This window comes from Lactuca sativa, chromosome 8 (assembly GCF_002870075.4).
Source record: "Lactuca sativa cultivar Salinas chromosome 8, Lsat_Salinas_v11, whole genome shotgun sequence".
Classification (NCBI taxonomy): domain Eukaryota; kingdom Viridiplantae; phylum Streptophyta; class Magnoliopsida; order Asterales; family Asteraceae; genus Lactuca; species Lactuca sativa.
The window spans coordinates 214,010,171-214,029,574 of NC_056630.2; positions in this window are offsets into that span (position 1 = coordinate 214,010,171).

Consider the following 19,404-nt stretch of genomic DNA (forward strand, 5'->3'; position numbering starts at 1 on the left):
GAGTTTCATTTGGGTTTCGGTGGCCTTGGGAAGGCCATCATATATGCAGAAAATCCGATCATGGTCATCAGGATTGATAGCTTTGATATGGATGTCAATAAGGAGCGATTCTGAGGACGAGATCTAATTTAAGTGGGGGAGAGTTGTAACACCCAGAATCTAGAAGGCTAATTATGGAAAATAAAACCTCATTGTTAAAGTTCAACTCATCAAGTTTAAGGCATAAACTCGACGTATAGGAATTATGAGTCACACACATTTTCGAAGATTAACTCGAAGAATTGGAGGGGACCAACTCGATGAGTTGGTCGCAATTTGAGAAACCCTAAATTCGGGGTTTTGTACCCTATTTAAAAAACTTAAGCTTTAGGTTTTGGCCTCATTTCTAGCCTCCATTGTCCAAAACCCTAACCTCGAGAACCTAAGGCCATGTTTGAGTGTTGTGGGTTCATGAGGAGTATTTATTGGTGATTATTGAAGGAGATTTGAATAGGGAAGCACCTTGCTTGGAGGAGTGACTCTAGATCCAGAAACCCTTCATCAAGAGCTGCATCTTTGAGGTATAAAGTCGTCACCTTGACCTATAGCTTAATACATCTCTTTTCTTGAAGTTTTAGCTTGAGTTTTGGGGCTTTGATCAAATGGTCCGAAGAGCAGAGGTTTCCAGGGGATAATGGGATAGATCTAACCCCTATATGGCCTATTGAGGCTTAAAGTTGCAAACTTTAATGGCCTCCATGTCCTATTCATGCAATATGTCCATTGTGAAGCCAAAAATGGACATTTGAGGGTGTTTCTAGCATGCATGAACATAAAGTTGGAAACTTTACGTGATTTGTCCACCTTGGGACATCAGATATGTATGTTGGTGGTTTGTAGTAGGAGTTTAGGGGGTGTAATGGATCAAGACCACCTTTATAGAAACCAGGGTTTGAGTTTTAAGCATAGTAGATAGTTCTTGGGGGTAAAGCTAGAAACTTTACCCTTCTAGACATCATAATGGAAAGGACCTGAGGTTTGGAGCTGTTGGATTCAAGGGAAATGGCTTAATGCATTAAGAATGGTTAACAGACTAAAGAACTCGACGAGTTGATGTGTATGTCCCGATTCTGTTGAAAAGGAAGTAACTTGACGAGTTAAGGGAGGACTCGATGATTTGATTCGAAGTATCACGATTCTGTGGTTTATCGAGACTCGCCGAGTTGAAGGACAACTAGACGAGTTGAGTCAACTCGGAGCGTTGACTTTGACCTTAACTTGACTTTGACCATGGTTGACTCCTGTAGGGTTATGAAGTACATAATGGGTTATAAAGGGTGGTTTCATGTAAGGGTTTAGGCCCAAGTTGGAAAACTGGGTCATTGATGGACTTTCATGGATTTTATAATTTAGTCCTTAATGGGTCGGGGGTGAAACGGTTATTTTACCCCAAGTAAGGATTATGGATCATGGTTTAGAACCCAATTGCTAATTGGGTGATATTTTGGAATTGATAGCCCAGGGAGTTGCCAGGACAGCAGCTAAGGATTTCCTGCAATGGACTTTAGTAGTGTCAGGTGACTTACCTTCTAGTAGAAGTGGGTCGATGGCACCAATGTCGGCCCACTAATAGTTGATTATAGTAGAGACGATTGTCTTTGTGATAATTATCTGGAATGTCACTATCTGTTATGATTTATGTGCTAGTATGTTATGATATTATGTGATAGTGGTAGGAGGGGTGCATTAGACCCCGTAACCGGTTGAGATAAACTAGAGAGTATGTCGGGCACCCAAATATGTCTGACAGTATGATATGATATGTTATTATGTGGTAGTGGTAGGGGTGAAATAGTCCCTGTAACCGGTTGAGATAAACATGAAGGTCGGTCGGGCACCCAGATATGCCTGGCAGGGTAGCTTGGGCACCCAGATATGCCTGACAGGGGTTGGTCGGGCACCCCGGTATGCTTGACATGGGTAGGTTGAGCACCCACATATGCTCAGCAGGGTAGGTCGGGCACCCAGATATGCCTGACAGTATGTTTATTGTATGGTATGTGGTATGATATGGGAACTCACTAAGCTTTGTGCTTACGGTTTTCAGTTTTTGTTTCAGGTACTTCTTCTTCGAAAGGAAAGGAGTTGGCATGAATGCAGCGCATCACACCTTGATTTCCATACATGAGATCCTTGGGAGTTATACTCTAACGTTGTTACATAATGACATGTTTTGATTATTGACATATTGGTTTTGATATGGGATGAAACTATAGATGTTTTTATACTAGTGGTTTTTATAATTACTTAATTAAAAATGAAATTTTTGTTCTCAAATTTTGGGATGTTACAAGTTGGTATCAGAGCCTTGGTTTAAGGGATTCGGACACACCTTCAGGGGTATTTGGACTCAAATCGAGGGTTTGAGAAATTTTTACTATGAAAATAATTTTTCAAAATAAATAAAATTAAGGGTTTTGAGAAAGAACAAGGAGTGTGATGCGTTCAATCGGCCGAGCTCAAGTAAGTTTTCCCCAAGATACCCATATATGTTATGTTATGATGTGAATTCTGAATATGTGAACTGCATGCTAGATTTGGGCTAAGGATCTAGGAAGGAAGCCTGGTATGTGTATTGTAGGAGATTGTATGCCTGCAAGCTCGTACTATGTGACAACTGGCAGTTCTGGATCAGCAAAAGTCAAACAAGTTGATAGTGTCATATTTATACACATACCTAGGCAATATTTTAATACATTTTAAGCTATGATTTAGTTAATTGCAAAGATATTTGGTACATATAATATTTAAATTATATTTTGTAGCCAAAAGTGGACATTCACAAAGAAAATGATTGAAACCGACAAAAGCTACATACTTGGAGGACTAGAGCTAAAAAAGATACAAAAAGGATGTTGCTAGACAGCTTGACCCTTCGTCGTTATTTTGACCATATCTCATGACTCGTAACTCCGATTGACAAGATTCAGAATGATTTGAAAACTAGACAAAATTTATGAAGACTTTCTTTTTGGTGCCAAATGCTAATTCCCAGTTCTCACGACGTAAGGAGTATAATCTCACGACGTGAGATTGATTATTCTAGAAGATAGCAACGCGGAATGCAGTTTCCTTGACGAACACGAATTCTACTAATATCACGACGTGAGACACTAATTCTCACGACGTGAGACGCGATTTTTGGAAACTATAAATATCCCTTAGCATATCGACTTTGGGGAGGTTGGATATGATTTCCTGGAGTTATAATCGATCTTAGAGGTCAGAAAAGTGCAAAAAACACCTTTTGGAAGGAGAGATTGTTTGAAGATCGAGAATTTGAAGATTAGAACACTACATTCGGTTTGCATTCATTTGATCATGTCACTTTTCCATGAGCTTGTGTGTTTGATTTTAAATATGAGTAGTTGAACTTCTTTACTTTCGTTTAGTTAGATGAAACCCTAATAACTATGGTTTAGTTTATTAGTTTATGGATTTATAAAAGTTGGTTTGGAGCTTGTGCTTGATTAACTTACCTAGCATGTTAAAGTGTTTCTCTTTGTTGCTTTAATTCAAGTTAAGGGTAGCTTAGTGACCATTAAATTACATGAACTTGTTTACGTGGTGATTTAGTGACCATTAAATTGCTAGAGCTAGGATTGACCACATCTTAGTTAAGTGATAAAAGTAACAATTTAACTGTGTTAGAGAACATAATTGTGACCATAATTGTGTTTAACAAATCTTACATAGCCCAATTATAATTAAGAACTAATTTTGTGTTTGCTTGTGTAGGACCTTACAAAGTAGTACATGAATTGGTGAAAATATTAGTAGATTTGACCAAATTTCTAATTACATATAAATTGGTAACCAACTTTATTAATCCATAAATAAGAGCTGACCATAGGAAAATAGTGGATTCGAAACAAAACGAAAGTGTTTTTAATATATTGATCGTTGAGTGTTTAAGTTTGTCTGAACTTGCAAAATCATATAAAAACCTTTTTAATTATTGTTTTATGTTAGATTAATTTTAGTAGTTAAATTATTTAATTAAATCCGTTCCCTGTGATCGACACCCGACTTACCTAAACTATTCTATAATTCGACTAGGTACATTGCCTAGGTGCATTTTAGCTAGGTAAGTCTGTTGGCTTATAAATTTAAAACTAGTAGGTACTTTTGCACACATCACAAGTCAATAAAAGTCAACTATGTAGGACATAAATTTTGGGATTTTACTTTGCTTTTAGAGTTTTCAGTTTAGGACCGAAAACTCTATGATCTCGCTTTTAGAGTTCTCGGTTTACGACCGAAAACTCTATGATCTCGGTGGTACTAGACCAAAATCACCATGTGATTTTGGTGGCTTAATAACATTATCAGTTGATAAAAAAGAGTTGACTTAGTGACATGAGTGTTGCATCCTTTCCAGCACAAAACATTAACCAACATGTATCAAGGCTATTATCCAACAAACAACAATACAAACATCACCTCACCCCCCCCCCCACCATCTCCATTTTTCTTCAACTTAATCCATATTCTCTCAAAGAACAAAGCTCCTCCACATTAGGCTAATTATGCCTAACAGGGGTTGGTTGGGCACCCCGGTATGCCTGACATTGGTAGGTTGAGCACCGAGATATGCTCAGCAGCGTAGGTCGGGTGATAGTATGTTTATTGTATGGTATGTGGTATGATGGGGGGAACTCACTAAGCTTTGTGCTTACGGTTTTCAGTTTTGGTTTCAGGTACTTCTTCTTCGAAAGGAAAGGAGCTGGCATGACTGCAGCGCATCACACCATGATTTCCGCACATGAGATCCTTGGGAGTTATACTCTAATGTTGTTTCATTATGACATGTTTCGATTATTGACATATTGGTTTTGATAAGGTATGACACTATGGATGTTTTTCTACTAATGGTTTTTATAATTACTTAATTAAAAATGAATTTTTCGGTCTTAAATTTTGGGATGTTACAACTAATAAAAAGGAAACTTTCCTATTGCTTTTAGAAACAACTGATTAACGCAACAGCCGGTAGTAGGGTGATCAGGGGTGGTTCTGGGGGCCATTTTTCCTTCGATTCTTCCTCCTTTGGAGCTATCTTTCGACAGAGGGATGCCTGGGGTGAGGTAGGTGCTTAATGGCGTTATAACGATTGCATAATGGTGGGTTTTGGGAGGAGGAATGGTGGCATTATGGTGGTTTAGTGATGGTTTTGTGGTGGTGATCAAGAAACCAAGCGAGATATGGAGAGGGACGGATCGAGATTTATAGAGGTAGAAGGGAAGAGACGTTGGTGAATGGGATTTGAAGCTTCATAGGCTTTAATGTATAGTAAAAGTCCACACACCCATTACCTTTGAAGCCATACCTCATCCCATACTTGTACCTTGTTTAGCAACATGTGCACATAATATTAGTTGGTGAAAGAAATGTGGGGAAAGAAATATGAGTTGTAAATTGGTCCTCCTAGGCGTAGTGGGTCCCACTTAAGGATTATATCCTCCTTTAATGCTCAAACACACTCCAAATCGGTTGCATCGTGATCCAAAAGTCGAGATTTTTTTTTTTTTGAAAGTACCATTACATATAGTTTAACTCAAGGATTCAGGAACATCAAACGGATTAATTTTTTGAGTTACGGAACTCCGGGAAATTGCGTTTGAAGTTTTTGCGTCTAAATGGCTCGCGCTGTCCGTTTTCACGACTTTTGTAAATATTTTTGTTAAAAATATTTCGAGTGTGAAATTAAATAATAGGTTATAGTTTGATTCCAAAAATTCTCTCGGAAATCCCATCGGTAATGCGTAAGTGCCTCAACGGATTAAAACAGTTTAAGCAAAATAGGTAAAATCGGTGTTATATCGGTTTGGTTTCTTAAAACGGTCGGATCTATAGCATACCAACTCCATTTTGGACGTTTTTTATATTTTTAGAAACATGGGAACATGTACTATAATATTTTAATGCTTGTTTTGCTTAAAACTACTTAATGCAAAATTTCAGAATTTCAGACGCATTAATTAGCGTTGCAGTTTGAGTGGTTTGATTCGGTTGACAGTTTACACATTTGGAAGCAAGGTATCATCTGACATCTTATAATAGTTTAAATGAACTTATTTATTTTACTTAAGATGTTCTAAAACTCAATAATACATATTATCACGAAATACACAGTGATATGGTCATCTATAATATTAGCCCTAAATTTCGGGATGTCACATTGCCTCCCCCATTAAAGGAAATTTTGTCTCGAAATTAAGTTCGTACCAATAGTACATCAGGCTTTGATGAATCGTAATGTATTTTTGTGGTATTTGATCCATGCATGGTCCATCTATAATCGCTTTGTGCATACATGTCGTATATAATCAAGATTGAATAGATGATCAAATAAGTGATTCTACCTTAAGCTCACAACCAAACAGAGAACAAGAAGTAAAGCGGAGTCACAAATTCTAAGTCTATAGAATCTTATTTATATACGACCTTAACGTATACACCTAGCAAGCATAGATTACCAGCAAGGGTCCTTAGTTTCTATATGAATGACATAACTATTCATGGTGAGAAGGCAATTGGTGAGTATTTCTAAAGTGCTTCTATTTGGTTGATTGACATATCTATTGTGTAAGTTTTATTAAGTTTGCTGAATTTATGTTTTCAAATGTTTCGAAACCTGGTCGATAAAGCTTTTATCGGTACTAGTATCAATTAATACTGAATCCTAAACATTTTTTATATGAAACGTACCAATAACTATAGGTGGTTCCTGAAGAGCATCTCCATTAGTGATCATAAGTGCTCTTCCATTGCCACCCTGATTCTTCAGTTTCGGGCAATCCTTCCTAAAATGCCCTTGTTGATTGCATTCAAAATTGTTATGGCTTCCTCCTGCCTTAGTGGTTGGTATTTTTCTATTGTACCTCGAGATGTGACCTCTCATGTTACACTTGTTGCATATTACCTCCCTACAATTTCCGACATGATGGGAATTTTAATCTATAAAATGAGGTAAAGTCCCAGTATAGCACTTAACTGGGGTGGGATTGTTGGTAATTGCGGCATAGATAGCCATTGGTTCTGGTTTAGTTTTGTGATGCTTGGAGTCCCCCTTTGATTTCCCATGGACTTTGCATGGTTATTCTACCAAGTTAAGGCAGAGTCCATCAGTGTGCAGGTAGCGTACTTGATTCGACAATCATCAGGGCACGTACTGATGTGAAAAACTGTTGCAGTTTTTTCTATCCAACGGGATATACCAACATGTCCTTTAGTTCCATAGAAGGATCGAGGTTTTTAGCCCACGAATTCCTTGTAGGAGCAATATCTGAGATTGTTTTGGTGAGTTATTGGAGTGCTACTTCCACTATTCCTAGTGTTTCCATTTCGGGTTGCCTCGTATGTTGCCAAGGCTGTAGCAATTCCTTGTGCAAGCATGTTTTGCATCATGGTGGGGTCCATTTGGAATGTTGGGTTCATATTCGTTGTGTAAATATTTTCTTCACGGTTTGAAGTTTCTACCGAGGTTTGAGTTACTTGTGGGGCTTTTCTTCCGGTTGCCTCAAGGAGTTGGGGGTGGACGAACTCGTGGTTCCTTTTGTAGAGGCATTGTCCTTAATATGTTCAAAACGGACACGTTAGGTTGTGTTAACACTACGAAGTCCTAAGCAAGTATGTATGAATTGAATTTTATCATAGTGTATTAGTATAATTTGTTCATAAAATCCTACAGATTTCCAAATTATAGGGAGGGATTGACTTCCTGAAATCCTACAGATTTCTAAACGATACGGGAAAGGTGATTGGTTCGGAAATCCTCTACATTTCCAAATGATAGAAAACGGGTCTTAATTGCTAATGATTTTGAAATGTATAAGTGTTTTAAAATGCATATATGGATGCTAAGATACTAGGTTGCTACAGCGGATCTAGCGAACATTCTTCAATCTCTAAAACTCTCAGTCGTTGTAGTCTGTTAAACTCCTTGCTCAAGGTTGGTTGTTCACCGGCCCGAACATAAACAAAATAGGTGCGCATTCTAGATTAATTTATGGTATGACTTATGTACGGTACTAACCTTAATTGTGGTGTCTGGCGTAAAGGGTTGAGTTGATAGTTTTAGTTAAAGGGATAGTTAGAATTCTTTAAGTGTTCTTATCGCGAGTCAAAGTGTATATATATATATATATATATATATATATATATATATATATATATATATATATATATATATATAAACTCTTATATATTATGGTTGGTGGGGTTCGTAGTATTATTAATTTTTTTTTTATACTTCCCAACTATCGAGCATAGACGAGGGCCAGACATGAAGCAACGGAGAGCAGGACCATTTTGGCTATTAAACTATTCTGAAATCCAACAACCCTATGAGACACTTTAAACCGGATTCCTCGTACCGTAAGTAGTCGAGAAGTAGTGTTATTATTAATAATACATTTATTAGAAGCCAGTTTGCAATAGTTGTATTCCTCTTTCGAGGATACGGGTTCTCGATAGCCAATTTAGCTCTGATACCATTCTGTCACACCCCCGGCCGAGGCGGAACATGCCGGGAGTACGACTAAGTTCATGGATCACAGATAAACTGAATATATAGCCCAAGTACAACGATCAACAAAACAGCATTTGTATTCCATAATTAAGTTTGAATACAGGGTTCTTACAGATAATAATAGTACAGTAGTTGCCTTAAACAGGTAAGTAGATAACAAAAACTAAATAGCTAGGTTGTCTGTAATCCATGACTAATCTTTTGTCTGAAAGATTGTCTAATTATCTCTTGAGAATCATGTAAGTTTGAGGGCCAACAAAGGTTGGTGAGAGTTACAGGTTTTGTGTAATAATGATATTTTTAATATGATCTAAAAAGTATTACCTTTGTTGTAAGTAAAACTGTGTTTGGAAATGTAAGATAACAGTAGAAATCTAAATTGTGGTTTCTAGATAATGAAATCTAGTTAAAGTTTATAGTGACAAAGCTGTATGGATAACGGATAAACAAACATACGAATATATGGATAAAGTTATCTGTCAATGTTGTACATAACAACCGCAAATACGGATAAATAGATGGAAGAAAAGTATAATTGATAAGCATAAGCATAAAAGTGTATGATACTTGTTTAAACAGTTGATAAAAAATAGGGTAGTGTACACAAGCACATATATGAGCCTAAGATACAAGTTCTATAACTTGTATAAATATGTAAACCTATATATTTTTGTGTATGTATGAGGTATATTGAAACTACCAAGTTGATAACCATCTATACAGTCATAGCACATTTGAGTTTTGGATTTATTTTCAAATAAATCACAAGGAGTGGTGTAATTTAATTAAATAAAATGAAAGTTTGGTATCTTTAGTTGTAATTTGAAAGACATTTTCGAGTAGGGGATGAGTTTTGAACATTTTTAATGGAACTTTAGGTGTTTGGGACTAGATTTGTAAACAATTTTTGAGAGGGAGGGCTAAAGTTACGCAATTTCATAGATGAAGGACTGAACTTATTTAAAGTGTATATATGTTTGGTTGTCTGGTTCATAACAGGAGGGAATCCTCCTGTTCTTCTTCGTATTTATGTCTTACCAAAACGAGAAAAAAGACGAACGAATGGTCCTGAGATTATTCCATGTCGACCAAAGACTTTATTAATAAATAAAAGGGGTGTTTGGGAGGTTACTTACAGCATTAACTGGTGGTTGGTGGAGGTTGCTTGCAGCAACAGTGGTGGTTCGGTGATGATACATAGAGGCCGGCAGCTTCCTGCTTCCGGTTTTTCCCTGGTTTTCCGGTGGTATTCGACGAAAGGGAGAGAAAGAAAGGAGCGAGGAAGGTTTTTGATGTCAGTCAAGCAGCACAACATTCGTGGTGGTGATGAGTTTTAGATGGTGATGGAGGGTGGCCGGCAGTGGGGTGATCGGGGGTGGTTCCGTGGGTTGTTTTGACTCCGATTCTTCCTCCTTTGGAGCTATCTTTCGACCAAGGGATGCTTGGGGTGAGGTAGGTGCTTAATGGGGTTATAAGGGTGTCATAATGGTTGGTTTGGGGTGGAGGAATGGTGGTGTTATGGTGGTTTAGTGATGGTTTTGTGGTGGTGATCAAGAAACCAAGGGAGATATGGAGAAGGAAGGATCGAGATTTAGAGTGGTAGAAGGGAAGAGAAGCTGGTGAGTGGGATTTGAAGCTTATTAGGCTTCAATTTATAGTAAAAGTCCACACACCCATTACCTTTGAAGTCATACCCCATCCCATACTTTTACCTTGTTTAGCGACATGTGCACATAACCTTGATTGGTGAAAGAAATGTAGAGAAAGAAATATGAGCTGGAAATAGGTCCACCTAGGCTTAGTGGGTCCCAATTAAGTTTAATGCTCAAACACACTCCAAATCGAGTACATTGGGATCCGAAAGTGGAGAATTTTTTTCAAAAGTATTGTCAGATAGATTTTAACTCAAGGATTCCAGAACATCAAACGGATTAGTTTTTGGAGTTACGGAACTCCGGGAAAATGCTTTTGAAGTTTTGCGTCTAAACGGCTCGCGATATCCATTTTCGCGAATTTTGTAAACATTTTTGTTAAAAATATTCCGAGTGTGAAATTAAAAAATAAGATATAGTCTAATTCCAAAAATGTTCTCGGAAATCCCGTCGACAATGCGTAAGTGCCTCAACAGATTAAAACAATTTAAGTAAAACAGGTAAAACTGGTGTTATACCGGTTTGGTTTTTGAAAACGGTCGGATCTTTAGCATACAAACTCCATTTTGGACGTTCTTTATATTTTCTAAAACATGGGAACATGCACTATAATATTTTAATGTTTGTTTGCATAAAACTGCTTAATGCAAAATTTTAGTTTTTCAAATGCATGAATTAGCGTTGCAGTTTGAGCAGTTTGATTTGGTTGACAGTTTACATATTTTGGAAGCAAGGTATCATCTGACATCTTATAATAGTTTAAATGAATGTATTTCTTTTACTTAAGATGCACTAAAACTCAATAAGTCAAATTATCACAAAATTTGCAGTGAATTGGCCGTCTATAATATCATCCCTAAATTTCGGGATGTCACAAAATCCTGTTTCGTTGTGCATCTGTAATGTTGTGTGTGTTTAGAAACCCAAGAAATAAATTGATTTCCCTAAAAATAACAACCATTTTCTTCTATCTTTTTGGAAGTAATAGCCATATTTCTTTTCCTTATCTTTTGTATCGAAGCATGGCCTTTATCTTTCAATCTTTCTTCAAATTGCAGGTGGGTAAAAGATGATGCTCATTAGTGGTATAAAGGTGATGACTGGATGACGGCAGGTGCAAGGTGGAGAAGACGATAAACAGGGAAGGGGATAACTAATGTATAATGAAAAAGGACAAAGGTGGTGAAACTAAGATCCTTGTTATACAATAATGAAGTCCCTCAAACCCACGAATTTATTGACTGCTACTCCCTTATTCACTACTATCTTAACCTTAATGATGTTGTGTATAAAATCGTTGAATTGTTTCCTCCCGGTGGACATATTTTTTTGTAATCCAAAAGGAGATCATTGACTACATTTATTTGCAATGACTTTAATCATTAATTTATTGAAGAAAGGTGTTGTTATATAGAGATACATGGGGAAGAAGAATATGGAAGGAGTTGGGGATGGGAGTAGGGTAGGGTGGAGGTGAGGTAGTTCTCTATTTTTCTAAATAAAATAATGTAAAAGAAAAAAAGAAAGTGAAACTAAAAATAAAAATGAAAATGAAAAAGGGTATAATACTAATTATAGATCAAAATTATGATAAAATGAAACCATATGGATCAACCATGCAAGATTTAGAAACCACTGATCATGTATATCAAAAAATAGTAGGGGACTGAAGTTGTGATATTTTCTTTTACAACCAAACAAACTAAAAAATGGCTACGAATCTGGTGATCATTAATTTAAAACCAAGCTTTAGTGAAACATGCAACCACCATGTGAGACCATCTTCCTAGATGACAATGAATATGATATCAACGTATCCAAAGATAGTTTTACCACTTCATTGACCCTTACAAATAATGAGTTCATTTTTCTTAAATAGACTATTGGTTTTAATAATAATGTAATTCCTAACATGGTTGTTTAGAATTAGGTTCCCTGATCATTATCTCAATACCAACCAATCTACATGTATTCTCTTGTAAATACTACATATGTAAGTTTTATAGTTTGCAAACATTGGGAGGTCGTCAAAATACACACAATAGAGAGTGGATGTTTTCCAATAGATCCATCAATATGGGACTAATTTTAAGTAGATACATTAGTCTTGCATATTTTCCTCTTCATAGATTCATATTTTGGTCTTTGGGTATCAAAGCTCTTGGCTCGTTACATCAACATGTTGTTCCACCACATATGTGAGAGGTAGAATAAGGTTTGACCAAAGCTCTTGTGATCCAAAGTAACTCCACCATGGAACCCATTTTATCCACTAAAGTTAGTATCCAACACTGAGAAGTATACCATCCTTGAATTTTTATTGATAAACATTATCATATTGCATGATTGTAATACTTGGCTTTGTCATCCAAGAAATGTTCATGTGAAATGGACCTCTTAACAATTGGGTTGAGTGATCCGCTTCAATAATCATCCTAGTGATCCTCTAACTACAAATAAACAAAAAATAATCAGTAAGAGGAAGGTATATTGTGTTGCTAAACTTAGTTGCTGACCCTGAGAAGTAGACCATCCTCAAATTGTCATACATTAAACATTCTCGTCTAGGATGGTTATAATGCATAGGTTTTTTATCCAAGAAATATCCATGTGAAAAAGCCCTCTAAATAATTGTGTTGAGTGATCCACTTCAATTATCATCTCAATGATCCATCATTGGCCACCTACCGCCTTATTTACTAGTCGTTTTCCACCTTGCCTCCCCTTCACCACACACTCATAAAATATATTATCATCTCCAACAAACATTCGATCCATGTAACAACTATTTTTCATAACATGTATTATTTTGTAAGGATGGAAATATTTAGTTGAAGAAAGTGATAGATTACTTTGAGGCAATTCTATGGATACAAAGATCATCGAAAACGGAGTTCATATAAAGAAGTTATGACCATTTGAAGTTAGGATGAAAGTATGTTTCTATTTTCAACAAAAGTCAAAGTCAAACGGTCAAATGTTGGGTCACCACAACGTAGTAGTAAGCAGAGTAATGAGACATGTGTCGATCATGTGAGAAACATGGTGAAGTAGTACGACTCACGACAAAATAGAGTGGTCACGACATGGCTACTTAACCACAGGGGACTAGTATAAATATTCTTTATTTGTGTCATATTGAGAGTTTTGCACATTCGGTCAGGGCAGAGGCTCGAGAGGTGTTTCAGGAGAATTGTTATTGCATAATCATACTAGAATACGGGGATACGAGGGTTGAATTATGGGATTTTCAGATGTATCTTTTATCCCTTTTTACATAAATACGTCTATGTAATATTTTGTAGAGGGTTGTTAGACCCCGAGTATGTGTTACGTGAATTCATGATACGGTGTTATTACGATCCCAGTGATCAGTCAAATGTTTAATTTTATTAGTAAGGGTTATATACCCTAGTTTACCAAGATTTTTCGACTAGGCTAACGATTTATGGGGTTAAGGCATTAGGTGATTATATTTGGAAACTTAATTAGTTTTGTAACAAATGGTTACTGGGTTTTGTTAGTGATCATGTAACTGATTGTTGTGGTTGATATAGTGATAAGTTTAGATTAGTTCTAATGAACTTGATATATTGTCCAAATAGGTCTGGATAAGTGATGGATTAGGAAGCGGTAAAGAGCTTGAGGTCGGAATAATAGTTAGCCTTCGCTAACTAACCAGGTGAGAAACCTCACTTCTTTTCTAAATATATATTGTCTAGATATATGTTGTTTATATATTTTGTTGATTACATATTTAATACAATAGTATGATTATTTTGAACTGTTATGTTCAGATTTGGAACCCGTAGGGTTATACTTGTATTTTGGTATCGATGAATTACAAGTCAACGGCGGACTCAGTGTCGGTAATGTTATACTTGTCGATTGATATTGGTTAATACAAGGTAATGACAGACTTAGTGTCTGAATGCCATACTTGTATACCGTTAAGAAATATGAATTGGTAAGGGTGTTTAGAAGTTCTAGAGTAATAGAATTATTATTTTGTGATGGTAGCCTTGGTGGTTGTATTTTCATCAGTATAGAAACGGGTCAAATAGGAAGAACTAGAAGATTCCACCTCTGGAAAGCGCCTACACCTAATGGATAATGGCAAACTTAGTATCTGTAACACGTTATATTTGAAAGATTGTTGTGGAAGAGTGATGGAAGGCTTGGTGATTGTAATACCATTACTAGATGAATCAGTAGTTTATGTAATATATTACTACCAAGAGAGGTTATATAAATTAATACTAGCTAATGCGACTGTAAATCTATTATGCCTTCTGAGTAAGTGGAATGTTTAATAGCATGGTTAGCGACATTTTATGTCTATTGAGTAGCAGAATGTTGGTATACTGTTAGTGTACATATATGCAAGGTTGTAGAACTCGCTACTCGGTACATGTTCAGCCGACTATCCAGTAGCAAGTACTCGGGAGAACTCAGGGAGTACTCAGATTCGGTAATTCATGTAGAAATATTTTTCGGGAAATTATGTAAGTTAAAATCATAAGTTGATTGAAATATATAACAAAATTAGATATATATGAATACATAAAAACTAAAAAACACACAATGGTCTCACTTTGTGAATAATTACTAAAATTTTAAGATATATATGTAGTAATAATCACATGAGTGTGTGTTAAATAATAAATCATTAAGTATATTATACATGTGTGGTATTATTTGAGGAATACAAGTCAATGACGGATTTAGTGTTTATAACGCTATACTTGTAGTTTATTTAGAAAGAATTAGTGTTATTCTTGGTGTGGTAATTAGCATTGTGTGGGAATCAATTGTTAGTGGGATGCTAGGTGTAATACTTGCCACTATAATATCTTTGATGCAAATATTGGTTATAGTGGTATACTTGGTGTTAGAAATACCACAATGATGAAATAATGTTAGTCATAATAGTCTTAATGATTGTAATATCATGGACTAATAATAGTGGTGGTCTTGGTGACTGTAACACCACAATATTGAGAATGAGTTATTAGTGGTGGTCTGGGTGACAGTAACACTGTGGTATTGGGATTGGTTATTTGTGTGGTCTTGATGACTATAACATCATTGTATTGGAACTTGTTATTTGTGGTGGTCTTGGTGACGGTAACACCATGAGGTTATGAGAATGTATAAATGCTTGTATGTTAGTATTATGTTGTGATAATACCCTTGGTGAATGTGATATTATCATTGGAGAATTATAAATTAATAGTAACCTTGGTGGTTGAAATACCATACTCGTGAAAGAGTATTTTGTATTGAAAGTTTAAATGGTTGCAATGTCAGAAAGAGAAATGTTGGTTGGAGGAGTTTGTAATATATATAATATTGATTACTACTAACGATAGGTGAATTGGAATTGATAGTAGCTTGTTTGACTATAAGTCTAGTATGAATGATAAATGGCAGACTTGGTGTCAGTAATGTCGTACGGTATATTTAATGATTGGAAGAAACATTAGGATTAGATGTCCGAGAATGTGATGATATATTTAGTTGTGTAATTAATTTATATCATGTTGATTTGGTTACTCACTAAGCTCTTTGTAGCTTACCTTTTTGTTGTGTGTGTCTTTTAGGTCCATGTAAACTTAGTAGCAGGAAGTGGAGTTAGTAGCGTCTGGCTTGGATTCTTAAACAAAGTTATTTTAAGATCCTCTTGATAACTACTTGTACTGATTTGTGATACCAATGTACACCGAATTTGTAAGGATTCATGTTTAATAAATAAGTTTTTGGTGTACTTTGTGTTAAAAATTTGGGCGTTACAATGCAAGTATGTTAAGTTTTGCAAGTATGTTAAGTTTTTCTCAATTCTTCCTGTTTTTTTTTCTTCATTGTTTTTGTTGCTTTTATATGATGCTATTGCTAATTGAATGCTATTGTTCTCACAACTTGTTAGGACCAAATTTTGATCATTGTTTGTTTGTTTTTGATCTTGTTGTAGATGAATTTGTTTACATACACGTTAACCTATTTTTCTTTCTTGTAATCACATCATGTTATGACCAACTTTTGATCAATTTTGCTTGTTTTTGATATTTTTGTAGATGAGGGTAAATAAAAAGACAATATTTTTTATAGTTTATTTTTGTGGCTATTATCTTGTTTTTGTAGGTACGGATTTGTTATTAGTTCAAGTTCAAGCTAATTGTGGTGTTTTTTTGTAACTGTAACATCCTGTTTCGAGAAGTTTCTTATTTTGGGATTGTGGAAAATAAATGGATCAAGTAATGGCCTTGGGCTTCAAGTGAATAGGGTTTAGACCCTATTGGATGTTGATAATATTGGTTATGAGATCTAAGCCTTCGGTTTGTGTTTTGGAGTCAAAGGGTCAAATGGGAAAAAGTGATGTTTCAGACTTCTTTCATGAAATAAGGATTTTAGTTTGGTATGTTTTAATTCAAAAGTAATTAGATAGGATTGTGAGTCTCTTCAATACATTTATGTGCATATAAAGAACGTAGAAAACGAAGTTGAAACGAAGAAGTTATGGTTGTTTGAAGTTGAATGGAAAAATGGGGACGTTTGATTACGCATGGCTTAATTTAAAGTTATGTAGGGCGTAAATAGGGTTTAATGAATTACGCATGGCATAATTTATGTTACGCAAGCCATAATCTGGGTAGATCAAAACCCTAAATCTTTGGTTTTGACCCCTATTTAAGGCTATAATTTATGGGAAACCCTCTCGTTACCAGCCTCCATCACCTAATATCATTCCTTGAGAAACCCTAGACTCCTTTCACTTGTTTTTTAGCCATGGCATCATTTATGAGCTTTTTTTCTCCATGAAGGTTAAATCTTGAAGATCAAGGTGGTGGCAAAGTGTATAGAATAAAAGTTAAAGTATAGATCCAACAAGATTACATCATTCCTGGACCATTATGAGTAAAATACTTTTAGCTTGCTCATTGGTTTCATGGATCTAGTCATTTGCCACTTTTTGGTCATTTTAGTGCATAAAATTTAGATCTTGAAAGTTTGTGACCTTGTTATGCATAAAGTTGGAAATTTTATCCATCTAAACATCATATTTATTCAGATTTGAAGGTTGGAGACTTGGACTTAATGGTTAAGTTAGGAAAGATGCATTTTGGGGTCCCTTTAAGACTTAAATTCTAGATCTCGGTGGTTTGGACCTTCTTAATGGATAAAGTTAAAAAATTTATCCATTAAGATTTTGGAAAGGATCAGATCTGAGCTTTGGAGCTCTTGAAATCGGAAGAAAATGGATTAAGCTCATTTGAGCTGTTTAGACCAGTTCCCATGACCTGACCTTAGGCTGCCATGACGTGGCCATTAGGGAATCATCGACTGTTTTGGCATTTTGTGACCACGATGTGGCCAAGGAAGGCCACGACATGGAGGGTTGTTATTGGCAATAATGGCCTTAGCATTGACCTTTCACTTTTTGACCGGTTTGACTTTTGGTGAAACTTGGGTAGAATTGAGTATTTGACTAAGGATTGGTTTCGGTTTGGCCTTTGAAAGCTTAGGTTGGTTGTTTTGTTGTTGAGGTAGTTGTTGCGCTTCTGTTGAATAGTTCAGGTGAGTCTCTTCACTGTACTCGTGGGTCGAAGGCACCAATACCGGTCCAATGGATTATGTTTTTAGGATGATAGTTATCTTTGTGACACTTGTTGATATGCCAGTATGTGCTTGTTGTCTTTTTAACTCGTGTTGATATGATTGCATGCTTAGATGTAGGGTGCAATAGACTCGTACCGATTGAAAGATATCAAAGGAGTTGAAATAGACTCGGGGGTGAAATAGACCTTTGCCAGTTGAAAGATGTCGAAAGAGTTGAAATAGAATCGAGGACGAAATGGACTTGTACCAGTTGAAAGATACTGAAGGCATTAAAATAGACTTAGAGATGAAATATACTCAGTTTAGATACGAGCTGTTATGTATGGTATGGGTTATTTTGGGGAATTCACTAAGCTTGTACTTACGGTTTTATGTTTATGGTTTCAGATATTTCTGTTTTCAAAAGGAAAGGTCCGGCTTGATCGCACTGCATCACTTGAAAATTTATTTCGCACTGAATGTTTATGAATTACTCGGATGTTTTGAGAATACTTTGACTATGATTGTCTTTTGGAACAATGAATGAATGGTTTTAACTTATTTAAAATGAAATTTTTACTCGGAAATCCGAGAATGTTACACAAAATATATTGGGGTTTTATTTTTAATTGTGATGTTTTCTTTTGTAACATACAATGTTGAAGTTTTTTTTACCTTAAAAACATTGTATATATAATGTCGGAGTCTTTGCATCTTAAAAAACATTCTATGTGTAATGGTAGTTTTAATTTAAAAGGGCTTAAATTTGATGTTCAAAATAGTTTGTATGACTTGTAAAAATAATATCAAAACATTTATTAAAAAAAGAAAAAAAAACAAAATAAAAAATGAAATGAAAAATCATATTTAAAAAAATATAAAAAACCATAAAAAACATAAATAAATGAAAAAGGATATAAACGAATATTTAAAATAAAAAATTAAGAAAAACTGAAATATATAAAAAATAAAATAAAATAACACTAGTTTGAATATTTTTTAAACTTTATTAGATTGGTAAATATTTTTTCTAGGGGTTACAATTCTCGATACGACCTGCAACAACAAAACACAAACCTAACACGAAAATAAACATGTTTTGGTTGAGATTTCTGACCTACCAACCCGTTAACCCACCAACTCGTTTATTTTTTTTCTTTCATTTTTATATTTTAAAGGGTATTATCATTTTAAAGCATGTTCTTAGGAAGGTGATTCAACATTTGGTGAAGACGTCGACATGTTTTGTCTTGTATTTGCAAACGTTGTTGTATAACCTTTCTTAGTCGCCCTGAAATGATCTTAAGAATATTTGAACTCATAACCTCTCTATCGGAAAATTCATCATGTAATTTATTAGATTTAAGTTATACGACAATGTCAATCATCCTATGTTTGTTGCATGCCCTAAATCATATCATCATCACTGTTACACAAAATAATATATGGGTTTATGGGTCAACCCGCCAACCTAAATATGACCCATCAATATGAATCTAACACATGAAGCCGCAAACCCATATAACTAAATAGTTTAGATGCATAGTGTCTAGGTTGATGTTGACACGAATAATTGTATAGATC